Genomic DNA, 24,694 nt, shown 5'->3' on the forward strand with positions numbered 1-24,694 from the left:
GTTAACTAATGAATTTAAATAAAATTTTGAAAAGAAAGAAAAGAAGAAATTAAGTTTATTACTTCTTTCACACTATATTTGAAAATTACTATTTTATGCCTTATTTCTAACAAATAGACTAGAAAATGGAATAATTTCTCTTGGGTCCTCACAGAAAAGCTTTTTATATTTTATAATGTGTATAATTTACAAGAATTTTCATAAAAATGCACTAAGCTGAATACTTTCATTTTTCCTAAAACCAGTTTCCTTTGACAACTGTAAAGATCTGAACTTTCCTTGTGATGCTGAAGCATTTAATTATTCAGGTCTCCTTACCTCTCACTTTACTTTGGTTGTGTTTTAATCAATCAAGATGGGAGATGAGATGGGCCTCTGACAGGGCTAAATAAGGTCATTGTTTAGTCTGCTTGAGAAACAAAAATAGTAGTACCCTAATGTCTCAATTTTTATTTTATTCATTCCTTTATTAAGCTTTTAAAATTGTGTCAATATATGACATATCTTGGGTTAGTCACTGGAGAATAAAGAGATTAATAAGAAACTTGCAGTGTCTGCTCATCATAGATGTTCCCCCAGGTTTTTACTTGAGGATTTGAGTCAATATATGTATAATTTCCTACAAAATACCTAAGCTATACTGGCCCTATAAAACTGTGACTCAGGACTTGTCTGTTTCCTCATCTCTGTAAATAGGACGATGCACCAGATAACTTATTAGTAATCATATCTTCTTTAACTGTGTGTATTAATGAATTTAATGCAAATGTAGTTATGCAATGATTGAATAACCTGAATTTTTAAAATAGCTGGTAGAATCACCTTTTCTAATCCATTATCCTTTTTTCTTGTAACTTCAAACCCTGTCATTCTTTGCATTTGTGACTCTTTTAGCCTTTTGATCAAATTCTATTAATAGTTTCCTTCCAGTTCTTTCTTTTCTTCGATGAATATTTGTTGAGCAGCTACTATGTTTCCAGTCACACATGGATCTGACAAAAGAGATTCAAACAGAGGAAACCACTGCAGAAACTTGAGGTGTTAATGAGCTTGATGCATTTGAGGGATTCAAAGAATATCCTGGAGAATGTGGTGGGAAATGAGATTGGCAAGACAGGAACTTCTTTGGTTCAAGCAACAGTCTGACAACCTGTAGGCATCACAGGGGATCACTTCACACACCATCAGACAATTAAGAAAGCTTACTTTCAGAACTTTCATTAAGGACTTTAATTATGCACTCCTGAGTCTACTCATTGTAATAAAAACACTTCACCTTTTTTATTTTGGAATTATTTGATATTTTTATTTATTTCTAAATTTTCATTAATTTTTATTACTTTTTAAAGAGATTTTATTTTTATTTATTTTTATTTTTTTCAAAGATTTTATTTATTTATTCATGAGAATACACAGAGAGGAGAGAGAGAGGCAGAGACACAGGCAGAGGGAGAAGCAGGCTCCGTGCAGGGAGCCCAACGTGGGACTCGATCCCTGGTCTCCAGGATCACACCCTGGGCTGAAGGTGGTGCTAAACCACTGGGCTACCCGGGCTGCCCCAAGAGATTTTATTTTTAATTAATCACTACACCCAACAAAAGGCTTGAACTCACAACTTTGAGATCAAGAGTCATATGCTCTACTGACCAAGTGAGCCAGGCACCTCTGTTTTGAACTTGTTAATAGAGAACTTATGTAAGATCTTGTTCTGGCCTTTATCATTTGCTTTTGTCCCTCTTGTCACAAAGTGAGCAGTAATAACACCCTAGTATTTTTCTTCATTTTGTTCTTTTAGGTTGTCTACATTTTATAATATTGTCTAATGTTATATATAAACTTGTAAATTATATCTAAACAAAAATATTTGGTAATTAAGAAAGTTGAAATCATAGAAGAGATTCAGACATGAATGGTATAAGAAGATACTGTAAATTATTTGTATATCACTAGCACTCCATAGTCAAATTTGGCCAGATTTTATTCTCTAGATTTTTATTTTATTTTATTTATTTTAATTTATGTTTTAAATTTTATTTTAGAGAGGTGGGGGGCAAAGGGATAGTGAGAGAATCTTAAGCAGGCTCCATGCCCAGCACAGAGCCCAATGTGGGGCTCCATCTCACAACCCTGAGATCATGACCTGAGCCAAAATCAAGAGTTGAACACAACCTAGTGAGGTGCCTCTATTCTCCAGATATTTTAATAATATTACAAAAAAAAAAAGTACAGAAAATTAGGTCACAGAGCAAAGAATTGCCAGCCTTATCCATTCACTCATTACAGGCATTTTAAAGGCACAAGCACTTTAAAGAGAAATCTTCTAGGCCTGAACAAGGAGTTTCCATCTCTAGGGCTGTAAACAGAGAGGTCTTTCTACTCTAGGTTTATTCTTTGGTCTGCTTAAGGCTGTATGAGGCAGCTTTCAATCATATTATCTCCTTGAAGAGTAGCTTTCTTTCAAAGCAAAAGCACATAGATTAGTCCCAAGGGAAGTTACTTAGTCATGAAGTTATAAATGAAATTTTATGAGAAACCCACTTAATTCCCCAAACTGACTGTGCCACTTTAATAGAGTAGTCCCCTCCTAGCTAACTTCCATGGCTGAGAAGTGAAGACTTTTTCCTTGATAGCTTACCTGTCAGTTTTAATTTTAAGATTGAAAAATTCAGTAGAAACAATTAGAAAATTAATTGATGATGGAAGGAAGGAGCATGCTTTAATGATTGAAATTATTTGAGGAATAAGAAATTGGGACCAGGGGCACCTGGTTGGCTCTGTTGTTTAAGTGTCTACCTTTGGTTCAGGTCATGATCTCAGGATCCTGGGACCCAGCCCCATATCAGGCTCCTGTTTGACAGGGAACCTGCTTCTCCTCCCTCTACCACTCCCACTGCTTGTGCTATTCCTCTCTCTCTCTCTCTTTCTCTCTCTCTCTCCCCCTCTCTCAAGTAAATGGATTAAATATTAAAAGAAAGGAAAGAAAAAAGGAAAAGAAAAGAAGTTGGGACCAGCACAAAATCACTCTGGATGTTCATTGTATTGTTTTCTCAATAAGGCCACAGACATCCTTTTCATACTGGATGTTTTGTCTTTTTTATACTTTTTTTTTTTTTTTTTAATTTTATTTATTTATGATAGTCACATAGAGAGAGAGAGAGAGAGAGAGGCAGAGACACAGGCAGAGGGAGAAGCAGGCTCCATGCACCGGGAGCCCGACGTGGGATTCGATCCCGGGTCTCCAGGATCGCGCCCTGGGCCAAAGGCAGGCGCCAAACCGCTGCGCCACCCAGGGATCCCTCTTTTTTATACTTCTAATGTCTGCTTATTAACCTATATATTTTCTATTTTCTTTCCTTTCCTTTTTTTCTTTCTTTCAGTCAGGCAGTATCATTTCAGGCTCCTCCCTCCCTGCTGTTTCCAATATCATCTCTTCTGTTTCTAAGCTGCTTATTCTACTTTTGTAGCGATTTTTGCTTCTATCTCTTGTTTCCACTCGAATGTCACTACTGTAGTTCATGATCTCTTCCTTAGACTATTATAGTAGACTAATAATTGGGCTCATCATTATTGTCCACTCTTTACTCATGTCATCTCTCTCTGTCGCCACTTTAATTTTCTCAAGGCATATATTCTATTATGTCATTCTACTCTGAGTTTCTCATGCCCTGTTCCCAATAACATTACGATATAACAGGGGAGAGTTTTTCATTCTACTTTTTCCTTTTACTGTTTAAAAATATGCAATACTTAGTATATCCCCAAGGACATACATAAAGAATAATACAATGAATGAACCATCATATACTAACTGCCTGGATTAAGAAATAAAACTGCCAAATACACTTAAAATCCTCTGAACCTCCTCTCCTCTTCTCTCTGATTACACCCTTCTCACTTCTCCTCCAGAAGTAATCAGTATACTGAATTTGGCAGTCACTATTCACATGTGGTCTTGGAACAAGCTAAAAAGAATTAATTTAATCATAATATACAGCTAAACAGTTTAAAAAATTTTTCACTAGAGTCCTGTGAAGATGAAAGTATTATTAGCTCAATTAGGAAAAGTCCAAGAGATAGGGCATTTAGATTATCCACTAAATGCAAGGCAAAAACCAAATCTTCTCATGACTGACCCAGAGGTCCTTTTTCAATAGTGTCTCCTTCTGTTTCTCACTAATTGGTTTTGGTCTTTTTAGCAAAGAATATCTCATTTGGCAACTATATAGTTGTGCAGGTACCATCCTTTTAAATTCTGAATCCCCAGCATAGCATGATTCTTCAAGGAGACCAGTTGGCCTCCTTGGTGGAAAATCAACTATATTTGGTCTCTTCCATTCCTGGAATGAGTAGTGACTTGTTATCCCAGGAATAGATGTCTAATTCCAAGTACAGGTTTGCCTTTTCAGCCTGTAAATCCACAGCCAGAACCACTGCCTGGAAACTTGTGGAATGTCTGATTCATAGGCATGGAATTCCACACAACATGGTCTCCAACGAGGGGGCTCACTTCCCAGCAATGGTGGTGGAGCAGTAGGCCTATAACATTGAAATATCCTTCTTGTATCATAAACTACCCAATCTAGAATTAGTTGGCTTAATAAAGTACTGGAATGGCTTTATTTTTCTTGTCTTTTTCTTTCTTTCTTTCTTTCTTTCTTTCTTTCTTTCTTTCTTTCTTTCTTTCTTTCTTTTTTTTTTTAAAGATTTATTTATCTATTTATTCATGAGAAACACACACACACACAGAGAGAGAGAGAGAGAGAGAGCCAGAGACACAGGCAGAGGAAGAAGCAGGCTCCATGCAGGGAGCCCAAGGCGGGATATGATTCTGGGTCTTCAGAATGATGTCCTGGGCTGAAGTCAGGTGCTAAACCACTAAGCTACCCAGGCATCCCCTGGAATGGCTTTCTAAAGACAATGAAACATTAACTTGGAGGCCATAGTTTGCAGGAATGAGATAGCATTATTCATGATATAGTATATACATTAAATCAGGAGCCTCTAAATGGTGCTACATTCCCAATGTAAAGTCTACATGGGTCCAGGAATGAAGAGATAGAATCATTTATTATGCTTTTAATGACCCACTAGAGGCCTCATGCTTCCTGTTTCTGCAGTTCTGGGTTCCTACAGTGTTGGAAGTCCTGGCCCCAAAGCGGCCCAACAGAAAACAAGTCACCATGAGCTACAAGCTCTGGCTGTCACCAGGGCACCTAAGATTCCTTGTGTTTAGGGCCAGTTGGTATAAAAAGAAGTCACCATGCTGTCAAGGGTAATTGATTTTGATCAGCAGGAAGATGAAGGACCACAGTTTTCTCCCCCATTTGTTCATCTCTTTATATTTATTGAGCCCCTACAAAAGCCACTGTGATTCAGTAGTGGATAAAACAGAGCCCTTGTCTTTATGGAGCTTCTGTTCTAAAGGTGAGACAGATGATTTATCAGTGATTACGGCTTATACAATACTAGACTCAGTGCAGAAATGAGCTCTGGACTCAGAGAGTCAGGGAAGTATTTATTTAGGTGCATCTCAGTTGTCAAAGTCCCAATAGTTCATTATTGATCATTTGCTGCTTTTACATGAATTCTTTTTTTTTAATTTATTTTTTACTAAACTTCAGTTAACATATAATATATCATTGGTTTCGGGGGTAGAATTTAGTGATTCATCAGTTGCATATAACACCCAGTGCTCATTCCATCAAGTGTGCTCCTTAGGCCTCTAGCTTTGGTTTTCTTTTTCAACATTTCTTTGGCTATTTGGGGTCTTTTCTGGTTCCATACAAATTGTAGGATTGTTTGTTCCATTTCTGTGAAAAATGCTGGTGTTATTTCAATAGAGATTGCATTGAATGTTTAGATTGCTTTGGGTAGCATAGACATTTTAACAATACTTGTTCTTCCAACCCTTGAACATGGAATGTTTTTCCATTTCTTTGTGTGTTCCTCAATTTCTTTCGTAAGTGTTCTGTAGTTTTTAGAGTACAGATCCTTTACCCCCTTGGTTAGGTTTATTCCTAGGTATCTACAGCTTTAGGTGCAATTGTAAATGGGATTGATTCCTGGATTTCTCTTGTTTCTGGGTCATTGTTAATATATTGAAATGCAACAGATTTCTGTGTGTTGATTTTATATCCTGCAACTTTGCTGAATCCCTGTATCAGTTCTGTCAATTTTTTTGTGGAATCTTTTAGGTTTTTTTTTTTGTTTGTTTGTTTGTTTGTTTGTTTTTTACATAGAGTATCATGTATCAGTGAAGAGTGAAAGTTTTACTTCTTCATTGCCAATCTGGATGCGCTTTATTTCTTTTTGTTGTCTGATTGCTGAGGCTAGGTCTTCCAGTACGATGCTGAGCAACAGTGGTGAGAGTGGACATCCGTGTCATGTTCCTGACCTTAAGGGAAAAGACCTCAGTTTTTCCCCATTGAAGATAATATTTGCTGGGTTTTTCGTATATGGTTTTTATGATGTTTAGGTATGTTCCCTCTTTCCCTATATGGTGGAGGTTTTTTTTTTTTTTTTTCAAGAAAGAATGCTGTATTTTGTCAAATGTTTTTTTCTGCATCAATCAACAGGATCATTTGGTTCTTATCCTTTCTTTTATTAATGTGACATATCACAGTGATTGGTTTGTGGGTGTTAAACTGCCTTTGCAGCCCAGGAATAAATCCCGCTTAGTTGTGGTGAATAAGCCTTTTAATGTACTATTGGATTCAGTTAGCTAGTATATTGGTGAGAATTTTTGCATCCATTTCATCAGGAATATTGGTCTGTAATTCTCCTTTTTAGAGGGGTCTTTGGTTTTGGGATCAAGGTAATGCTGGCCTTATAGAAGAAGTTGGAAAGCTTTCCTCCCATTTCTATTTTGGGAACAGTTTCAGAAGAATAGAGATTAATTCTTCTTTAAATGTTTGGTAGGATTCCCCTGGGAAGCTGTCTGGCCCCGGACTGTTGTTTGTTGGGAGATTTTTGATGACCGCTTCAATTTCTTTACTTGTTATGTGTCTGTTCAGCTTTTCTATTTTTTCCTGTTCCATTTTGGGAGTTTACATATTTTTTTGGAATACATCCATTTCTTCCAAATTGCCTGATTTTTTTGGTATCTAATTACTCATAATATTCTCTTATAATTGTATTTTTGTGGTTTTGATTGTGATTTCTCTGCCTTAATTCATGATTTTACTTATTTGATTCTTTCTCTTTTTTTTTTTTTTGCTAAGTCTGGCTAGGGGTTTATCAATTTTGTTAATTCTTTAAAAGAAACAGTTCCTACTTTCAGTGATCTTTTCTGCTTTTTTTTTTTTTTTTTGTATATTTATTTACTGGAGTTCGATTTGCTAACATAAAGCATAACACCGAGTGCTCCTCCTATCAAGTGCCCCCCTCAGTGCCCATCACCCAGTCACCCCATCCCCCCACCCACCTACCCTTCCACTACCCCTTGTTTGTTTCTCAAAGTTAGCAGTCTCTCATGTTCCAAGACCCTCACTGATATTTCCCGCTCATTTTCTCTCCTTTCCCCTTTATTCCCTTTCACTATTTTTTGTATTCCCTGAATGAATGAAATCATATAATGTTTGTCCTTCTCTGATTGACTTACTTCACTCAGCATAATACCCTCCAGTTCGATCCACATTGAAGCAAATGGTGGGTATTCGTCGTTTCTACAGGCTGAGTAATATTCCATTGTATACATAGACCACATCATCTTTATCTATTCATCTTTCAATGGACACCAAAGCTCCTTCCACAGTTTGGCTATTGTGGATATTGCTGCTATAAACATTGGGGTGCAGGTGTCCTGCTGTTTCACTGCATCTGTATCTTTGGAGTAAATCCCCAACAGTGCAATTGCTGGGTTATAGGGTAGCTCTATTTTTAACTCTTTGAGGAACCTCCACACAGTTTTCCAAAGTGGCTGCACCAGTTCACATTTCCACCAACAGTGAAGAGGATTCCCCTTTCTCCACATCCTTTCCAACATTTGTTGTTTCCTGTCTTGTTAATTTTCCCCATTCTCACTGGTGTGAGGTGGTATCTCATTGTGGTTTTGATTTGTATTTCCCTGATGGCAAGTGATGCGGAGCATTTTCTCATGTGCTCGTTGGCCATGTCTATGTCTTCCTCTGTGAAATTTCTGTTCATGTCTTTTGCCCATTTCATGATTGGATTGTTTGTTTCTTTGTTGTTGAGTTTAAGAAGTTCTTTATAGATCTTGGATACTAGCCCTTTATCTGGTAGATCATTTGCAAATATCTTCTCCCATTCTGTAGGGTGTCTTTTAGTTTTGTTGACTGTTTCTTTTGCTGCGCAGAAGCTTTTTTTTTTTTTTTTTTTTTTTTTTTTTTTTTTTTTTTGCGCAGAAGCTTTTTATCTTAAGTCCCAATATTTCACTTTTGCTTTTGTTTCCCTTGCCTTTATAGATGTATCTTGCAAGAAGTTGCTGTGGCCAAGTTCAAAAAGGGTGTTGCCTGTGTTCTCCTCTAGGATTTTGATGGAATCTTGTCTCACATTTAGATCTTTCATCCATTTTGAGTTTATCTTTGTGTATGGTGTAATAAGAATGGTCTAGTTTCATTCTTCTGCATGTGGCTGTCCAATTTTCCCAGCAACTTTTATTGAAGAAACTGTCATTTTTCCAGTGGGTAGTCTTTCCTGCTTTGTTGAATATTAGTTGACCATGTTGTTGAGGGGCCATTTCTGGATTCCCTACCATTGATCTATGAGTCTGTTTTAGTGCCAGTACCACACTGTCTTGATGACACAGCTTTGTAGTACAACTTGAAATCCAGCATTGTGATGCTCCCGGCTCTGGTTTTCTTTTTCAATATTCCCCTGGTTATTTGGGGTCTTTTCTGATTCCATACAAATCTTAAGATGACTTGTTCCAACTCTCTGAAGAAAGCACATGGTATTTTGATAGGGATTGCATCGAATGAGTAAATTGCCCTGAGTAGCATAGACATTTTCACAATATTAATTCTTCCAATCCAGGAGCATGGAATATTTTTCCATCTCTTTGTGTCTTCCTCAATTTCTTTCAGAAGTGTTCTGTAGTTTTCAGGGTATAGATCCTTTACCTTTTTGGTTAGGTTTATTCCTAGGTATCTTATGCTTTTGTGTGCAATTGTAAATGGGATTGACTCCTTAATTTCTCTTTCTTCAGTCTCATTGTTAGTGTATAGAAATGCAACTGATTTCTGTGCATTGATTTTGTATCCTACCACATTGCTGAATTGCTGTATGAGTTCTAGATATTTGGGGTGGAGTCTTTTGGGTTTTCTATGTACAGTATCATGTCATCTGTGAAGAGGGAGAGTTTGACTTCTTCTTTGCCAATTTGAATGCCTTTTATTTCTTTTTGGTGTCTGATTGTTGAGGCTAGGACTTCTAGGACTATGTAGAATAGAAGTGGTGAGAGTGGACATCCCCGTAGTGTTCCTGATCTTAGGGAAAGGGTCCTAGTGTTTCCCCATTGAGAATGATATTTTCTGTGGGCTTTTCGTAGATGGCTTTTAAGATGCTGAGGAATGTTCCCTCTATCCCTACACTCTGAAGAGTTGATCAGGAATGGATGCTGTATTTTGTCAAGTGCTTTCTCTGCATCTATTGAGAGGATCATATGGTTTTTGTTTTTTCTCTTATTGACATGATCTATCACGTTGATTGTTTTATGATTGTTGAACCAGCCTTGATAAATCTCACTTGGTCATGGTGAATAATCTTCTTAATGTATTGTTGGATCCTATTGGCTAGTATCTTGTTGAGAATTTTTGCATCTGTGTTCATCAGGGATATTGGTCTATAATTCTTCTTTTTGGTGGGGTCTTTGTCTGGTTTTGGAATTAAGGTGATGGATGTTGATCTCATAAAATGAGTTTGGAAGTATTCCATCCCTTTCTATCTTTGGAACAGTTTTAGTAGAATAGGTATTGTTTTTAAATGTTTTATAGAATTCCCCAGGGAAGACATCTGGCCCTGGACTTTGTGTTTAGGAGATTTTTGATGACTGCTTCAATTTCCTCCCTGGTTATTGGCCTATTCAAGTTTTCTATTTCTTCCTGTTCCAGTTTTAGTAGTTTGTGGTTTTCCAGAAATGTGTCCATTTCTTCTAGATTGCCTAATTTATTGGTGTATAGCTGCTCATAATATGTGTTTAAAATCATTTTTATTTCCTTGATATTGGTTGTGATCTCTCTTTTTTCATTCGTGATTTTATTAATTTGAGTCTTTTCTATTTCTAGTAAGGGTGGCTAATGTTTTGTCTATCTTATTAATTCTTTCAAAGAACCAACTCCTGGCTTTGTTGATCTGTTCTACAGGTTTTCTGGTCTCTATTTCATTGAGTTCTGCTCAAACTGTTATTAACTCTCTTCTTCTGCTTGGTGTAGGTTTTAAATAAAAAACCTCTCCTTTCTCCTGTTCCTTTAGGTGTGAGGTTAGCTTGTGTATTTGAGTTTTTTTCCAATTTTTTGAGGGATGTTTGTATTGCAATATATTTCCCTCTTAGGACTGCTTTTGATGTATCCCAAAGATTTTGAATGGTTGTATCTTCATTTTCCTTAGCTTCCATGAATCTTTTTAATTCTTCTCTAATTTCCTGGTTGACCCATTCATCTTTTAGCAAGATGCTCTTTAACCTCCACATGTTTGAGTTTCTTCCAAATTTATTCTTGTGATTGAGTTCTAGTTTCAAAGCGTTGTGGTCTGAAAATATGCAGTGGACAATCTCAATTTTTTGGTATAAGTTGAGACCTGATTTGTGACCCAGTATGTGGTCTATTCTGGAGAAAGTTCCATGTGCACTTGAGAAGAATGTGTATTCAGTTGCATTCGGATGTAAAGTTCTGTATATATTTGTGAAGTCCATCTGGTCCAGTGTATCATTTAAAGCTCTTGTTTCTTTGGAAATGTTGTGCTTAGAAATCTGCCATTTGCAGAAAGTGCTGTGTTGAAGTCTCCAAGTATTAGTGTATTATTATCTAAGTATGTCTTTACTTTGGTTATTAATTGATTGATATACTTGGCAGCTCCCACATTTGGGGCATAAATATTCATTATTGTTAAGTTCTCTTGTTGGATAGACCCCTTAAATATTATATAGGGTCCCTCTTCATCTCTCACTACAGTCTTTGGTATAAACTTTAATTTATCTGATTGAGGATTGCTACCCTAGCTTTCTTTTGAGGACTATTTGAATGGTAAATGGTTCTCCAACCTTTCATTTTCAGGCTGGAGGTGTCCTTAGGTCTAAAATGAGTCTCTTGTAGACAGCATATAGGGGTCTTCCTTTTTTATCCAGTCTGAAACCCTGTGTCTTTTGATGGGATCATTTAGCCCATTCACGTTCAGAGTTACTATTGAAAGATATGAATTTATTCATTGTAATACCTATTCAATCCCTGTATTGTGGATTATTTCTTTGGGCTTCCTCTTTCTTTTACAGGGTCCCCCTTAATATTTCTTGCCGAGCTGGTTTGGTGGTCACATATTCTTTCAGTTTTTGCCCATCTTGGAAGTTCTTTATCTCTCCTTCTATTCTGAATGAGAGTCTTGCTGGATAAAGTATTCTTGGATACATGTTTTTCTCATTTAGGACCCTGAATATATCCTGCCAGACCTTTCTGGCCTGCCAGGTCTCTGTGGAGAGATCTGCTGTGAATCTAATATTTCTCCCCATATAAATTATAGATATCTAGTCTATTGCTGCTTTAAGGATTTTCTCTTTATCTTTGGAATTTGCAAGTTTCACTATTAAATGTTGAGGTGTTGAATGGTATTTATTGATTTTAGGTTGGGGGGGGACCTCTCTATCTCCTGGATCTGAATACCTGTTTCCCTCCCCACATTAGGGAAGTGCTCAGCTATGATTTGTTCAAATATCCTTTCTGGGCCTCTGGCCCTCTCAGTGCTCTCTGGAACCCCAATTATACATAGATTTTTCCTTCTGAGGAAAATCATTTATTTCCCTTAATCTTTCCTCATGGCCTTTTAATTGTTTTTCTCTTTTTTCCTCAGCTCCCTTCCTTGCCATCAACTTGTCTTTTTTTTTTTTTTAAGATTTTATTTATTTATTCATGAGAGACAGACAGAGAGGGAGAGACAGACAGACAGAGGGAGAAGCAGGCTCCATGCAGGGAGCCTGATGTGGGACTCGATTCCGGGTCTCCAGATCACACCCTGGGCTGAAGGCGGTGCTAAACTGCTGAGCCACCGAGCTGCCCCCTCAATTTCTCTTATGTCACTCACTCTTTCTTCTGCCTCATTCACTCTCATCGTTAGGACCTCCAGTTTGGATTGCATCTCATTTAATTGATTTTTAATTTTGGCCTAATTAGATATAAATTCTGCTGTCATGAAGTCTCTTGATTTCTTTATGCTTTTTTCCAGAGCGACCAGTAGCTTTACCTTTGTGCTTCTGAATTGACTTAATGACACTGAATTGTAATCCAAATTCTGTAACTCTGTGGCAGAGAGTACTGTTTCTGTTTCTGATTCTTTCTTTAGTGGTAAGTTCTCTTTCTAGTAATTTTGTCCAGTGCAGAGTGGCTGTATGAGCAGGCTGAGTCAAGAATATCAACCAGGACCTAAGTAAATTTCACCCTAGATGATTCAACAAGGTCAGAGACCAGAAATTGGTAACAAAGATCAGAATGATATAAAAGAAAAAGACCACTAAAGTGAAAAACAAATTTTAAAACAAAGTAGTAAAAAATAAAAGGCCAGGAATCCCAAAGAAGAAGAGAAAAAAAAAATAACAAGAAAAAAGAAAAGAAAAAAAAAGGAGAAGAAAAAAGAGTGGGAAAAAAAATAAAAATAAAAAAAAAAGAAAAAAGAGTGGGGGTGCCTGGGAGATGGTGGTGGTGATGAAGTTGTAGTGGAGGGAGAATGTAGTCTACCTGAGGGGTTCTAGAGGGTGATCCTCTTGTTTCTGAGTATATTAAGTTCTGTAGGTTAGAAGATGCTCAGTTCCAAATTTATATAAACCGTAAATACTTATAGAGGGCCCCAACATAGACCATTAAAACATAAATGAGATAAAAGAAGGGGGCAGAATGGGAATGAGGAATCTCACAGAATGAACCAGCATGGTATATCACTTGGTCCCAGGTGCATACTGGTCATGTTTTAGAATGTATTAACTTCCGCCATTGTAGAACAAAATGAGGCAGAGAAAACAAAAAAAACAAACAAAAAAAACCCGTATCTTGTATATCTCCCCAAATTAAGCTGAGTATGTTGAAGGGAATCTAGAAGTGGAAAATATATCTAGGACCTGTAATTGTAGAAATATGAAAGTCAAAATGGAAGAATCTTAAAAATGAAGAGGTAGTAAAATATTGTAGGTAAGGTGGGAAAGGAGAAAAAAATTGGAAATTTACAGTCTGATATAAAAATGAGTTGTACTGGAAAAAGGAAGAAAAAAAACAGGAGGGGTACCCTCTATTTCTATATACCGTAAATCCCTCGACTTCCCCTGGAGCTTTCCAGTGCTCCTTGGTCAAGAACTTGCTCTTCCCCTGTCCTTCCAGCTGGTCTTCTGGGGGAGGGGCCTGCTGTGCTGATTCTCAGGTGTGTGCGCCTGGGGGAGCTGCCCCGCCCCCTGCCTGGTGCACGGCTCAGTGGGAACTGTTTACCGTGAGGCCCTGTTCCCTGGCACCCCGCTCCATCCAGGCAGAGGGTGACACCAGGAGGAACTACCCCACTGGCAGCGGCCAGCTCTCCAGCCCTGGAGTCAGCTCCCCCAGTAACTACCGCAGTCTCCTAGTCTGCACTGGCCCGGGTGCTCTGGGGGCAGGGGGTGCTGATCTGCACAGCTCAAGGGCGCCTGGTGACAGGAGGGTCCTCTCTGTCCTGTGCCCTCCCCACCTCTGTCTGTCCTGGGGGGAGCGCAGGATCCCGGCTGTGTCCCCTGGCGCCCTGGGATCTGGAGCCTGTGCTGCTGGAATCAGTTTCCAGGCCTGCAGCTCCCGAAGGCAGCAGGGCACAGCCCCCTCTGCGCGGAGCCCCCCCGCCTGACCCACTGGCTTCTCCCCGAGGCCCCGCTGGGCTCGCTTCAGCCCTTTACCGAGCTCGGCCTGTGGTGTGTGGAGCGCTCTCCCCCGGGTGCACTTCCTCTCCTAGTGACCCCGGTAGACTGGAGGCCCCACTGCCCCTCCTGCGACCCTGCCTAGTTTCTCTGCTGAGCACTTTCCCTCTGGGAAGAATCCAGTGCGGATTTTTAAAGTTCCCACTTCTCCAGGGCTGGGCTTTCCTGTCTGGAGGCTCTCCCCACCTGGTTTTAGCCCGGCTCCTTGTGGGAGCGAGGGGCCCTCCCCTACTTGATTCTTTTTTATTTTTTCCGCTTCCCTACCTTGTTAGAAGCAAAAATCCTTCTCTCTGTAGCATTCTAGCTGTTCTCTCTTTAAATCTCAGGTCGAATTCGTAGGTTTTCAGGATGATTTGAAAGTTATCTAGATAAGTTGATGGGGCTGGGCTAGTTGGGGACCCTACTCCTCCACCATCTTCTCCAACAACTTTGTTCTGTTATTTAAAAAATTTCTATATTATTGATTTCTGCTCTAATCTTTACTGATTTCCTCTTCTCCTGCTGGATTTAAGGTTTATTTGCTATTCTTTTTTCAGCTCCCTTAGATGTAAAGTTGGTTGTGTATGTGAGATTTTTCTTGTTTCCTCAAGAAGACCTGTATTAATATATACTTCTCTCTAAGGACAACCTTTATTGCATCCCAAGGGCTTTAAGCTGTCTTGTCATTTTCATTTGCTTCCATATATTTTTAAAATTCTTCTTTAGTTTTCTGGTTGACTCATTCATTCCTAGTTAGATGTTCTTTAACCTCCATATATTTGTGGCCCTTCCAAATTTCTTCTTGTGGATGACTTCAAGTTTCATAGTATTGTGGTCTGAAAATGAGTATAGTATGATCTCAGTCTTTTTTACTGGCTGAGACCTGATTTGTGACCTAGTATGTGATTTGTTTTGGAGCTTGTTCCATGTGCACTTGAAAAAAAAAGTGTATTCTGCTGCTTTAGAATAAAATGCTCTGAATATGTATTTTAAGTCCATCTGGTCCAGTGTCTTTCAAAGCCCTTGTTTCCTTATTGATCTTCTGTTTAGATGATCTGTCCATTGCTGTGAGTGGGTTTAAAGTCCCCAATATTATTGTATTATTACCAATGAGTTTCTTTAGTTTTGTTATTAATTGGTTTATATATTTGGCTCCTCCCAAGTTATGGGCATAAATATTTACAATTGTTAGATCTTCTTGTTGGATAGACCCCTTTCGTATGATACAGTGTCCTTATTTATTTCGTATTACAGTCTTTGGTTTAAAATCTAGTTTGTCTGATGCACATGGCCACTCCAGCTTTCTTTTGATGTCCATTAACATGATAAGCCTTGGAGATGTCTTTGGGTCTAAAATGAGTCACTTCTAATCTGGAGGTGTCCTTGGGTTTAAAATGGATCTTTGTAAGAAGCATATTGATGAATCTTGCTTTTTTATCCATTCTGATACTCTATGTCTTTTGATTGGAGCATTTAGCCCATTTACATTCAGAGTAATTATTGAAAGATATGAATTTAGTGCCATAGTATTACCTGTAGTGTTTCTGTTCCTATAGATTTTCTCTGTTCCTTTCTGGTCTTTGTTAGTTTTGGGTTCTTCTATGCTCAAAGGATTCCCTTTCATATTTCTTGCAGGGCTGGTTTAGTGTTCATATATTCCTTATTTTATACTTGTCCTGGAAACTTTTTATCTCTTTCTATTCTGAATGACAGCCTTCCTGGATAAAGTATTCTTGGCTGCATATTTTTTTCCCATTTAGCACATTGAATATATCATGCTACTCTCTTCTGACCAGCCAGGTCTCTGTGGATAGGTTTGCTGCCAGCCTTATGTGTCTACCTTTGTAGGGTAAGGACCTCTTATCCCAAGCTGCTTTCAGGATTTTCTCTTTATCTTTGTAATTTTCAAGCTTCAGTATGCTAAGTCAAGATGTTTGCCTATTTTTGTTGATTTTTGAGGGGGATTCTCTGGACCTATTGGACTTTATATGTCATGGTGTTGACCTGTTTTTATTAATTTTGAGGGAGTTCTCCATGCCTCTTGGATTTGAATGCCTGTTTCATTCTCCAGGTTAGGGAAATTGTCAGCTATAATTCGTTCAAATAAACCTTCTGACCCTTTTTCCCTGCTCCTCATCTTCTGAGACTCCTATGATAAAGGATATTATTTCACTTTATGGAATCGCTAAGTTCCCTAAGTCTGCCTTTGTGACCTAATAGGTTTCCTTCCCTTTTCTTTTCAGCTTCCTTATTTTGCAGCATTTTATCTCCTATATCACTGATTGATCATCTGCCTTGTTCATCCTTATTTTTATGACCTCCAACTAGGATTGCATCTTGGTAATAGCATTTTTAATTTTGGCCTGACTAGATTTTAGTTCTTTTATTTCACTAGTAAGGGTTTCTCCAGTGTCTTCCATGCTTTTTCCAAGGCCAGGTAGTATCTTAATAATTATTGTTTTAAATTCTAGTTCAAACATTTTATTTATATTTGTAATGATTAAATCCCTGGCTGTGAGTACTACCTTCTGTTCTTTATTCATCTTGTCTCTTTGTCCAGAAAAGAAGAAAGAAAAAGAAAAAGAAAAAAAGAACAACAAAAGCAGCAGCAGCACCACCAATAACAACAAACTCTTTAGGAAGTGTTTCGCGTATATGCTTTGTACACTCTGCTCTTGTGTTTTGGCTGCTCTTTCCCCCAGTCTATCCTCTACAGAGTTCTTCCTTGCTTGTAGTGGGGAATGTTTGGTCCTTTAACTAGGTGTGCTTTGATTTAGCCTGGAAAAGAAAAAATAAAGCCTGATACAATATAAGAGAAAAGTTAAAGGAATAAAAATACAAATATGAAAAAAAAAAACTATAAGCCTGATTCCAAAAAATAAGAAAGAAGGAAAAAGGAGGAAGGAAAAAAGAAAAAAAAAGAAAAATGAGAAGCCTAATCTAAAAAATCTGAGAAGGAAACAAACAAGCCAACAAATAAATAATTATAAGCCTGTTACCAAAAAAAAAAAAATAAAGAGAAAAAAAGGGGAAAATATATGAAATAAAAGATAAAAAATAAGAAATAAAAGAAAAGAATTAAATTTTTAAAATTATAGATAAAAAACGCAAGCCTGGTCTTATTTCCACTGGAAGCTGATGTTTTGGAGCATTCTTTATTTGGTAGAATTGGTACATTTGGGGAGGCCTGTGTTGGTCTTCTAAGGGAGAGGCCTCCTGGGATGGCTCACAAACCAAGATGCCTCTTCCAGGGACAAGGCAGTGGGGTGTAGTATAAAGGACTCCAGCTTCCACGAGAGGTGCTGTGTTTCTCTCTGAAATCTGACTGTGCTGGTGGGTGGGAGGTAGGGGTATGTGTGGAGGAGGGATATCCCATCACCCTACCCTTTGCCTCAGGGAGCAGAACTCCTGGCCACCCTGTTCAGAAGGCTCTCTCAGAAAACCTGTGTCCCGGGCTTTCATCAGTTCCCTGCCTTTAACCTGTCTTCCCTGGGTGTGTCCAGTGCCACAGATCTCCTGTGTTTTATGTCTGGCCAGTAGCTGAGATTCATAACTCCAAGTTTTAAAGGGCCTGGCAAGACGTGGGCTCACTCCTCTCCTCTGGAGGAGAGTCTTGTGGCATGCCTGACACTGTCCTGTCCCAGAAAGCAATCCCCAGTTCTGTGGAGGCTAGAGTTTATTGTGAGGCACAGTGAAAAGCTACAATCAGTTCTGCTGTCTGTGAGCAACTCAGGCCCCTAGTCTGTTCTGTCCTAGAAAAACAGTCACAGAAACTTGAATCTATTGTGGCAGACAGCAAAAAGTAGCAGCCAGGTTATCTGCAATCTGCCCAGGTCTCTGCTCTCTGCTCAGTTCTGTCCCAGAAAAGCAGCTGCTCAGTGTGTGCACATGGATTAAGCCTGTTGTGGCTCACAATGAAAAGTTGTTAAGAGGTTTTCTGCCTTCTGTATACACCTCTGTTCCTGCTGTTGAGCTCTTCTCAATGGCTCCCAGCTGGTCTTTTGTCCTTGGAGAGGCAAAATATGCTTTTCCAAATGCACTCAGGGAAGGGGAGCTATCTCTCCTTGTGTGACCCAGAGGAGCTCCTCACTGGGGCTTATTGTGCCATCGTTTACCCACTACGCTCACTCTCTCCTGCTGTGTCTCTCTCCCTGACTTTGCTCAGTGAAAGGTTTCCCTCCCATTCATGTCCCTGTGTCTTTCCTCTCCCCCAGTTCACGGCACTGACCCTCATATATGTCATGTTCTCTCCCTCCAACCATGCAGATTGCTTTCTTAATCCTCAGATCATATTCCTAGTTGTTCAAAATAGTTGGATGTTGATCTAGCTGTGTTTGAGAGAGGAGGCAAACTCAAGTTCCCCCTACTACTCCATCATCTCCTACAGGAATTCTTGATTCTATAAGCCAATAATATTTTTTGTGACTTTTCAGGCCTCTCTTTAATTTTTCCTCTAATGGGGTTGGGGCAGAAGTTTGAGATCCATGGTCATCTTCCCATATGTCAATCCTCCTCTGCCAGCCAAATTATTCTAATTTTCAAAAATTATTTTTCCAGGAGAGATGTTTCTATATTTAAAGATAGATCTTCCTTTGCAATACAAGACTACTTGAAAGGATTTTCCGGAAGCTCTTTTATCTCCTTTGGTCTTCATTCATTCCACACATATTTTATTTTGCATGAACTTTGTGCCAAATCCTTTTCTAGGCCCTAGGAATCTATGGTAAACTTGATGAATAAGGTCCTTGATCACAAGAAACATTCATTCTAGTGGAGAGAGAGGACAGCAGGGAGGCACTGAACAAGTTAATATATACATCAATAATTTTGTGTAGAGATAAGTGCTATAAAGCTGGGTATTGAGGTAGCACTTGAGGGTGAAGTGTTTGGATAAGGTGTCAGGGAAGGCTTCTTTGAAGAGATAATAATTGAACTGCTGACTGACAGGAAGGAGGCAGCTTTGCAGAGTTCTGGGGGGAATAGTAGTCTAGGCAGAAAGTTTTCCCTTGATATTTGGTTACTTTAGTTTTCTATTTCTTGAGTCAACTTTAAAAATTTGTGTTTTCTCAGAAAATCATTTATTCATCAAGAATTACAAACATATTTGCCTAAAAATTTACTTAGCATTTTCTTGTAATGAAAAGAAAATGTCTGTCTTTGGTTAGTCCTTCTTCTCTTGATTTGTTTTGCTCAAGGTTGCTGAGAGTGATGTGGGCCCTGGTAAAAATTGCTTTTTAGACTCTCTAGAGATAATAAACTGGTTTGATATCTTTGCATGGGATCTATATTTATATTTTACATAATCAGGCCTGAGGCTCTGGTAATTTATGCCCACTTCCTTCTCTTTTATCAGCCAGATCTCGTCAGTTTTTTCTCCTAATATGTAGGACCACTTTATAAAATGGAGGCAGGGAGGAGTATGTGTAGAACTCCTGTGATCCACTTGGGTATCTCCTAATATTCTATTGTACAATTGTAACTGTGAACAGACATTGCAGCAACCATTGCTCAGGAATACAATGATTTCCAAGTGTTCAGATCCTTCATGGATAATGATGGGCCCAGCACCAGGTAACTCACTAAGACTTGCTAAGATGATAGCTAAAGGAGAAGGACATTTAGAATGGATCAAGAAGAGGGAGATAGTGAGTGGTAGTTGTAGTCCTGAGATGAACTGAAGCAATGGAACCTCTGGTCATCCAGTTAGCGTCTGTTTTCTTAATTCTCTTCAGGAAGAAAGACATGGGAACCACGGATAAGCTGCTTCTGATCATGCAAGAAGAAATGGATATGGTGCAAGGGGCAGACTACGGTGGCTATGAAGTGAATTCTTGGGTCTCCTCAAGAGATTTCCCTGCTGTGGGGAGCATAGTAGATGGAAGGCCTCCAGTTGCCACCCCAACAAATGCTGACACTATACTGCCCTCTAGGATTCTATGTAATGCTGTGCTGCTGCTGCTGCTTATGTCTCTGTCTTCAACAAAGATTCCGTTTCTCAGAGTTACAGGGAAAAATACCCATGGCTTAGTCAAGATGTTAATTCAAACTCAACTTAAGTCAGGGGGTTCTTTAAACTCTACAGAGTAGCATTATAATGAGCAAGGCCCATAACCCTAAAGACTCTGGAGGAAGAAGCTTATAAACAACTTAGAGAGAACTCCTTCAAAGTATAGACAATTACTACCAAAAAAAGACATCCACAACTTGACTTAGTTAGAAATCCAAAATTAATAAAAAGTTTATACAACAGAATAACAACACCAAAAAGTTTTGGTGGCTCTATAATGTGGGTTCTAAATTAACATCTGCTGAGATGCACCAGATGGCAAACTTTTATGGACTTACTCAATCCTAGGGCTCAAGGTATTGTTATACCTATGGATTTTACTGAATTTAAACAAGGTATCATATTGATTGGAATATCACTAAATTGACATAAAACACCCCCTATACTCTTAGGGGTATTGCCAAATATAAAACAGAGGGAAGTTAAGTAGTTTTCATTTCAACCATCAGAATTATTGCCTTGTGTAAATTTCCTACGGTTAAATAGCTCCTTGTCTTAAAATATCTCCTGGGCATGGAGAAATTGGGCATGGATGCTCTGGCCAGCAAGTAATAAATTAAATTAAATCTTTGACATTTATAATTGCCCTGAGAGAATAACCTCTTGTCTCTAATTGAAGTACTTAATATGGCATAATATAAATTATAACAGGGCTTTTAAGGATTGAAACCCATTATAAAAGATCTATGTAGAGGAAGGATGATTATTCCCACAGTTTCTCCATTTAACAGCCCCATTTAGCCTACTCTCAAACATGGCAAGAATGAATGGCTTTTCGTGGTGGATTACCACAATTTGAATGCTGTGGGCATACGCATTAAGGCCCCTGAACCAATATCATTGAAATGAAAGACTACATGCAATTAGTAACTGGAAAATATTTTGGTATTATAGATTTGACTAGGGCATTCTATTCTGTGCCTATTTTAACAGCCTTTTTTAAAAAAAGATGCTCTTTATTTATTTGAGAGAGAGAGTGAGCATGAGTGGAAGGGAGGGACAGGGGCAGAGGAAAAGCAGACTTCCCACTAAGCAGGGAGCCTGACTCCAGGTTGGATCCTAGGACCCGAGATCATGACCTGAGAGGAAGGCAGACACTTAAAGTACTGAGCCACCCAGGCACCCCTCAACAGCCTTTTAGTTGTGGTTTACTTTTACCTTTGAAGGTACACAATATCCCTTTACTAGCCTTGAGCTGTCTATTCATGTGATGCTTTGACAACCCTGCCATTGCACAAAATCCCTACAGGCTAACTCTCTAATTGCCATTAGAGTGACAATTGCTGGCCATGTACTAGGTTCTTTTGTAACAGAAATTTTTACAGGCCCTGAGTCTAGGACCTTCCATACCCAATTGCCTTTTAAGCATGTGTCATGGAAGCAGTACCCTCTACAAGCATGGCATCACCTTTAAATCCTCCTTGCTAAAATGAAAATAAGGATTCTACAGGATAAAACCAGATCTCTGGCATATGCCACCTGCAAGAGGGGGTGGCCTTCTATCCTTAGTCCCTTGTCAGATGCCATGGTGCTGGAAGAAGTCACCCATCTCCTGAATCCATTAGCTATATGGGGAGCTGCTTGGGATCAACTGAATGAACAGCAAAAAAGAGTTTGTTTATTTTGCAGATGGCTGTGCCACCATCATACATATGGGCCTCCAAGGAAAGTTGTTGATTTTCATCTCTTACCCTGAGCGTCCCTAGTGGGGGGTGGGACTCAAGGGTCAGCACAATTGGCCGAACTTCAGGTAGTCATTCTTGTAATAGGGAATGTCCTGGGCAGCAGTTGGCTCCATATGCACTTTCTTACAAATTTGCACACTACGGTCAAAGATGACTATCTGGCTCAACTGATGGCAACAGCAATTCCTTATCCAGGATTGCCCCCTCTGAGGAAAAGGAGTGTGAGAATTTCCTGCCTCACAGATAAGCAAAAATATAAATCAAGACCACATATAGATATATACATGCTAAAGCCATAATGAAGGACTTATCCAGAAATTCCTTATCATCTTCAGATTTACAGACATTATTAATAGTGACTAAATCACTGATTTCTCTTCTAAAACATGCAAAATTAGACTTTTGAAGAAGGCAGTCAGTAGAATTTTTACCTCTCTTTCTAGCCTCAGGCTTGTTGGCCATGTACAGAATCCTTTCCATAATAACTTAGGTTCAAATTCAACTAGATTAAACAAACAGAAACCCTATGGAACTCTCACCCTAGCCTTAGCTTTTAACCCAAATAAAAGGCAGAGATAGTCACCTCAACTTGCTCTCTTGTGTCATTTTTTGGACCTGGTTGAGAATCTGTTCTCTTCCCACCAGAAAACCTCATTATATGAGTAATAAAATTTTTCAGTTCTCTTGGTGTGTGTGTGGTGGCATCATTAGTCTTGACATTTTACCTATTAATTAAAATATGGACAAAAATAACCAGTTACAATTTGGCTACTTTTCCATTTTTAGTCAAAAAAATTTTTTTTTAGATTTTATTTATTTATTCATGAGAGACACACAGAGGGAGAGGCAGAGACATAGGCAGAGGGAGAAGCAGGCTCCCTGCAGTGTGCCTGATGTGAGACTTGATCCCGGGACCCCAGGATCACAACCTGAGCCAAAGGCAGATGTTCAGCCACTGAGCTACCCAGGCATCCCAAAATTTTAATTTTTGTATAGGTTGCTGCCTTCATTGCTAGTTAATATCTGAAGGGAAGAGTGACATTTTGAAATACGTGTATACCTATAATACTATCACAAGTAAAATAATGAACATATCTGTGATGCTCCAGAATTTCCTCTTGCTCCTTTGTTAATCTGTCCCTCTGGCCCCTCTCCATCCTTCTGCCTATCCTCAATCAACCACTGATATGTTTTGTCACTATAGATATATTTGCATCTCATAGAATTGGAATTTTGAGATTCATTTATGTTCCAATGATCAGTAGTTCATTCCTTTTTTATTGTGGTGTATTGTTCTACTGGATGACTATATCATCCATTTATTTCATTAATGGACACTTTGGTTGTTACTATTGTTTGATTATTATAAATATACTACTATGAATATTTGTGTACAAGATTATTAAAGGACATGCTTTCCTGTTTCTTGGGGAAATATCTAGGAATAGAATGGCTATGTCATATGGTAGGTTTATATTTATCTTTTTTATAAGGGAACAGCTATTTATTTTTTAAGGTTTTATTTTAATTCCAGTTGGTTAACATACAATGTTATATTAGTTTCAGATTTACAATATAGTGACTCAGCAATTGCATACATTACCCTGTGCTCATCGTGACAAGAGTGTTCCTTATTCCCTATAGCCTATTTAGCAACTGTCCCCAATCCCTGCTGGAAGCCATCAGTTTATTCTCTATAATTAAGAATCTGTTTCTTGATTTCTTCTCTCTCTCTTATTTTTTCCATTTGTTTGTTTGTTTTGTTTCTTAAATTCTATATATGAGTGAAATCATGTGGTATTTGTCTTTCTTTGACTTATTTCACTTAGTATTATACTTTCTAGCTCCATCCATGTTGTTGCAAATGGCAAGATTTCATTCTTTTTTAATGACTGAATAATATTCCACTGTGTATATATACCACATTACCTTTATCCATTTATCAATCAGTGGACATTTGGGCCGCTTCCATATCTTGGCTATTGTAAATAATGCTGCTATAAACATAAAGGTGCATGTATCCTCTTGAATTAATGTTCTTGTATTTAGGTAAATACCTAGTAGTGTGATTACTGTATCACAGGGTAGTTCTATTTTTAACTTTACGAGGAACAACTTTACTGTTTCCCACAGTGGCTACACCAGTTTGCATTCCCACTAGCAGTCCACAAGAGTTCTTTTTTCTCCACATCCTTGCCAACACCTGTTGTTCCTTGTGTTGTTGATTTTAGCCATTCTGACAGGAGTAAGATGATATCTTATTGTTGTTTTGATTTGCATTTGATGAGTGATGCTGAGCATCTTTTCATGTGCCTGTTGGCCATCTGTATGCCTTCTTTGGAAAAACTATTCCAAAACATACAAGAAGAAGAAAAACTTCTAACTTCATTCTATGAGGCCAGTATCACCCTGACACCAAAACCAGACAAAGACATCATTAAAAAAGAGAACAGGTGAATATCTCTCATGATGGAGATGCCAAAATTCTCAACAAAATCTTAGTAAACTAAATCCAATAATACATTAAAAAAACCCATACATCATGATCAAGTGGCATTTATTTCTGAGATGAAAAGGTGGTTCAACATTCAAAAAACAATCAATATGTCACATCAATAAGAAAAATCATAAAAAGCATATGATCATTTCATTAGATGCAGAAAAAAAAAGCTTTACAAAATCAGTGATTTGGTCACTATCAATGGTACATCCCTTCAATACAAAAACCCTTGCAATATAGGTCTAGAGGGAACATACTTCAACCTAATAAAGGCCTCATATGAAAAACCCTCTGCCAACATCATACTTAATGATAAAAAACTGAGATCTTTTCCCTTAAGGTCAAGGACAAGACAAGGATGTCCACTCTTTCTT

The 24,694-nt window shown here is 38.4% G+C and overlaps 1 long non-coding RNA gene across 3 annotated transcripts in view; it reads left to right on the top strand.

Annotated features, from left to right (window-relative positions):
- The window catches only part of LOC144303727 (uncharacterized), a 122,121-nt gene extending 99,713 nt beyond the window's left edge, over nt 1-22,408 (top strand). For all 3 annotated transcript variants that reach the window (XR_013370696.1, XR_013370698.1, XR_013370701.1), the window contains one exon: nt 19,801-22,408. This is a non-coding gene — a long non-coding RNA (uncharacterized LOC144303727). The remainder of the gene's footprint in view (nt 1-19,800) is intronic.
- Nucleotides 22,409-24,694: the final 2,286 nt, after the last annotated feature.

The sequence above is a fragment of the Canis aureus genome, chromosome 33, assembly GCF_053574225.1.
Source record: "Canis aureus isolate CA01 chromosome 33, VMU_Caureus_v.1.0, whole genome shotgun sequence".
NCBI classification, from domain to species: Eukaryota; Metazoa; Chordata; class Mammalia; order Carnivora; family Canidae; genus Canis; species Canis aureus.